Below are 5,422 nucleotides of genomic sequence, written 5' to 3' on the forward strand. Positions count from 1 at the left end.
ATGCGCATCCGATTTCCAAGTTACTCCTGCAACCGTGTCGACATAAACCTGTCGAGGAGTGACCTTGGTGACACCGGCCATGAATGTAAGAAATGTGGCAAAGATTTCTGTACCTTCTCTTCATTTTGGATCCATGTGGTAGATGAACATGAACCTACAGAATGTGCTGAGAACTATAACAGTCCTTACTCTTTGGGTTTCCGAGAAGAGTTTCATTTTTTTGATAAGCTTTACGAGCGTACTAAAAATAGTAAGCCCTTTTCTTAGTCTGCCCCCCTTACGAGTACATCAGACATCACAGTAAAGAGAAAAACATACAATGTAGAGAAGCCTTATAAATGTACGGTATGTGGAAAATCTTGTCTTTCTGTCTCATGCCTCAGGAGACATGTGAGAACACATACAGATGGGAAGCCTTATGAATGTAACCAATTTAACTGTCCATGCCAAAATTCACTCAGGAGAGAGAACTATTCAACATATGGAATGTGGAAAAACCTTTTCACATTCAGATCACCTCAGTCAACAAATTCACACAGGAGAGAGACCCTGTGAATGTAAGGAATATGGAAAAGCATTTTTAGAATTCACTCACCTCATTAGTCATAGATGAATTCATGGAGGACAGCGACCTTGTAAATGCAAGCAATGTTTGAAGACCTGTTGTCACGTTTCGTATCTTAGAAGACGTACAAGAATGCACACAGGAGAGAAGTCTTACAAATGTACAAATTGTGGGAACGCATTCCCATGGCTAGCTTATCTCAGGAAACGCAGAAGAACTCACACAGAAGAGAGACTTTATGAATGTTCAGAATGTGGGAAAACATTTATGCACTCAGGTAGCCTCACTACCCGTAGAAGAATTCACACACAAGAGAGAGAGAGACCTTACGAATGTCAGGAATGTGGGAAATTATTTTGCCGATCAAGTCAGCTCACCTCTCATAGAAGAGTAATTCACACAGGAGAGAGACCCTACGAATGTCAGGAATGTGGGGAAACATTTTCACAATCAAATTACCCAACTGAACATAGAAGGGTTCACACAGGAGAGAGACCTTTTGAATGTCAGGAGTGTGGGAGAACCTTCGCCCTATCAGGTCACCTCACTGTACATCGAAGAATTCACACAGGAGAGAGACCTTACGAATGTCAGGAATGTGGGATAACATTTTCATGATCAAGTCACCTGACTGTACATAGAATAGTTCACACAGGAGAGAAGCCATACAGTAATTAGGATAGTGGGAAAACATTTTGACCATCAAGTCAGCTCACTGAACAAAGAATTCACACAGAGACAGACCTTACGAATGTCAGGAGTGTGGGAAAACATTTTGCAAGTCACCTCACGTTACATAGAAGAGTTCACACAGGAGAGAGACCTTACGAATGTCAGGAATGTGGGAAAACAGTTTCACCATCACATAGCCTCACTAAACCTAGAACTGTTCATATTGGAGAGAGAACTTAGGAATGTCAAGAGTGTGGGAAAATTTTGCGCACTCAAGTTACGTCACTATAGATAGAAGAATTCATACAGGAGAGAAACCTGATGAATATGAGGAATATGTAAAAACAATTTCAGAAGCAGCTTACCTCACTAAATATATTAGAATTCACACACGCAACAGACCTCAGGAATGTAAGGAATGTGGGAAAAGAGTTCTTTGGCCTTCCAGCTCAATTGGACATAGACGGCATCACAGGATAGAAATGTTAAGAATGTAAGAAATACAGAAAAAATTTTTTCAGCCTTCATCCTGTCCATTCTAAAATAAGCACAATAAAAAAAATCTACGAGATATCATCTCACCCCAGTAAGACTAGCAAAATTTAAGAGAACAGCAAACATCAAATGCTGGTGAGATTGAGGAGAAACTGGAACACTTATTCACTGTTGGTGGGAGTGCAAAATGGTGCAACCCCTGTGGAAGGCGGTATGGTGCTTTCTCAAAGTTGCAAATAGATATACCACTTGACCCCACAACTCCACTACTGGGAATATACCCTAAAGAAACTACTGAGAATTTACCCTAAAGAAACCATAACTGCCACCAAGCAGATATATGCACACCCATGTTTATCATGGCTTTGTTCACAATAGCAAGGAGTTGTGCCCATCAATAAAAGAGTGGATAGAGAAGCTCTGGTATATTCACACAATTGAATACTACGCTGCATTGAAAAGCAAGGAACTCATGCAATATTATTCAGAATGGACATTATGCTGAGTGAAAGATCTCAGTCACAAAGGGACAAATACTGTATGATGCCACTGTCGTAAAACAGGACCGACCTTGGGGTTTGGGGGCAGACTGATAAAGATAGGTTCAATAATACATACTGCATTGAAACACATGAGGGACAAAACTGTTTAAAAGGGATATGTGATTAGGTATTTTTGTCATGGTGGGAGTCCAGAGCAAAGGCTGCATAGTGCAGGGGAACTTGGAGGGGGGGTGGGAGGTATTGTAATAGAAAGAAAGAATTTTTCTTTTCATTTTCCAAGAGGGGAGTGCACTGTGGGGGAAGGTTGGGGGGGGGGGGAAGTGCAACAATGAATGAATGAATGGAAAACCAAAGTTCCTGTAAATTTTCATTGAAGTAATAGAAAAATTTTTAAAAATGCACAGAGGAGGGAGACCTTATGAAGGTAAGGCATATAGGAAAGGAGTCTGAAAATCTGTTCCCCTCATTAACCATAGAAAAATTCACATTGGAGAGAGATCTTATGACTCACAAATGTGGGAAAACCTTTTCAGAATTAAGATACTTCAGTGCCTATAAAAATTCACACAAGAGAGAACTTGACGAGGATAGACAGATGAAGAAAATTAGGAAGGAATTCGTATTCCTGCTCATGTCCTATAGTAGAACTTTTCGTTCTGTCTTGGAATGTGAGATCCTTTTAGAGGTTTTACAGTGTTTTTTCATGTATGTGGGAGTCCTTCAGTGTTTGTTGAAGCTGAGTCTCCTTTTGCACCATGTGACAGGAATTTGATCATTGTATTGCCAGTGTGACCTTTTGCAAGTAATTTTTATTCTTTGCTTTTTTCCCAGGTAAAATGTTTCCTTGTTAAATCTGTAACGTTTTTGACTATTTTCCAGAAAACCCAACTGGGAAATACCATTTTGTAGATTTTTGCTTTGTTACTGATACTTTCCGCGGAATTAATAAAGATCTCATTTGTACAAGAGGTTTTGTTTCATGAATGGCTTTTATTTCTCCCAAGACAAAGTGAACTATTTTACTCTTCCACATGTGGTGTGCTAGTGTTTGGCTTGGCAGTGTGTATTTATAGTTTTACAGCTGACCTGGTGTGGGCCGTCTGTCCAGCATCCTTAAGTGCCCAAGCCATGCTCCAAGACCACAATATTCACAAAATCAGCTGTTCAGGAGATGGACGAGAAAGATGTCCTTTGTTCACTGTTGATTGGGTAGCCTGTGGTGTTCCGAATACATCACCAGCAGTGCTCCCTCAAAGGATACAGCTATTACTAAATAAAAGTATTGAAGTTTTCAGAGAATCAGGAGGAAAAAGGTCAGGTGGTGTCAGCAGATGAGGAATTAATTTTAACACCCACCCCCCAATCCTTCACGTATGCCATGGGGCTTGTGAACTCACCTCTGTGGTCCTCAACTCCTGCCTCTGGCTGCAAATCCCATGCATGGACATTTATTTTTGCTGCTTCATTTGTGTGAAGCCACTAGGAGGTGACATGCAGGCTCCTGTCCTGAGTGCAGGTGTGCTGCTTCCATACTCACATGGTCTTTCCTTGAACCCATGACTTTTACCTTACCTGCCTCCTCAGCTTCCCTGGTGACCCCTGTGCATAGATGCAATCCCTGCAGGATATTTGCATACCTGTGTTGGTTGTGGGTTCCTCTCTGTGCACAGGCCAGTGTATTGTGCACATAAGTGTGATTATTTCCTTGCTATGCATGTGAGAGCTAGACAGTGATTAAGCATGGGAGAAGAATCACGGAAGCCTTTGCGTTGTGGTGCTTTAGAAGAGTACTGAACATACCGTGGACCTGCAAGAGAAAAGGTCTGTCCAACAGTTGGTGAAACTAAGCTGTTCCTTTGAGGCAAGGAATTTGAGGCTCTGCTCCCATACTTTTTTCCTGTCGCCACAAAGCACCAGGATATTATGCTTGATAGTGGGGAGGGACAGCACTGGAGAGGAAGACCCTAGATGATATGGGTTAACTCAAAGGCTGGGATGATGGAGATAGGAGTGCCAGAGACAGTAAGATTGGCTCAGGATAGAGCAGGGTTCAGAGCTGTCACTCTTAGGGTCCTGATGAGACTACTTGACCCGAGGACAGGAAGCAATGGAGGTTCTTGAAATCCATAGTTCAGTCTATGCACCTCTTCCCAAAAAGCTCACCCACTAACAGTTCACCTATTTTTTTTCCCCTAGAAGATGACGGCTTGTGATTGTCATGCACTGCCGGGTCAGAATTGACTGATAGCTGACCCCGCGGCAAGTTTTCAGAGACATGAATCGCACGGAAGGAGATTGCCCCTCCTTGTTAATGGAGCACCTGAACTATTACTCATCTTTCTCTCAGGAATCAATTGATTCAAAATATGTGGCCTTGTGTTGACAGCATAACTCCTTACTAACTAGGCCACTCGTTTTCTCATAACTGAGTTCCCTAAATTTTATAGTACTATGATATCATCCATGGAATTGTTAATGTAAAGATCGCCCCCATATTGAGATACTGGCATTACGTGAACCGAGGAGAAAACGTCGTCTTTTCACTTGGTGGTACCAGTTAAGCGATCACTGTGCATTCATCTCTGCATCAGTCCTCTGTCCTCAGCATCTCAGAACTCACACTAGGGAGGTGTGGATTCTCCAGCATAGTGTTATCCGAGCCATAGCTGAGATCAGAGTCCAGACAGGACTGAGCACCCTCTACACACAGAGAATTCCACCCAGCCTCCCCGGAGGACATACTGGATGCCCTCTGCAAACAGAATTCTGTCCAGCCTTCCACCAGAGGGATGTTCTGTCTGAACTTTGGTCTCAGTTTAAAGATTAAGCTTACTCTTTGTTATGTTGGGAACACTTAAGTATAAGGAAAACGTAGTCTCAGGACATTAAACTTTTTTAGGATGATTGTCTAAACTAAATAAAAACCACAGGGACACTAAGAGCGGGACTTTTTCATAATGATAAGCTCTGAGAGGACCGCTGACTCTGCCTTCCCTCTTTTTCAAAATTCATTTCCTTGTATCCCTGCTTTCTTTCTACATCTGGTTTGCAACCTCTGGTGCCTGAACAGGGACCTGAATGAAGTGCACCCCCCCTCATCATGGGGATTCCCTTCCTTCACCCCTTGGAAGTTAAGGGTGTTGTTGCTGTTGTTATGTGCCTTCGAGTTGCTTGTGACTCATAGCGA

At 42.3% G+C, this 5,422-nt stretch overlaps 1 pseudogene; it reads left to right on the forward strand.

Annotated features, from left to right (window-relative positions):
* LOC102850318 overlaps positions 1-5,422 on the forward strand; it is a 14,134-nt pseudogene continuing 8,712 nt past the window's right edge.

This window comes from Elephantulus edwardii, unplaced genomic scaffold, assembly GCF_000299155.1.
Source record: "Elephantulus edwardii isolate Elephantulus edwardi_28Jun2011 unplaced genomic scaffold, EleEdw1.0 scaffold00604, whole genome shotgun sequence".
Lineage (NCBI taxonomy): Eukaryota > Metazoa > Chordata > Mammalia > Macroscelidea > Macroscelididae > Elephantulus > Elephantulus edwardii.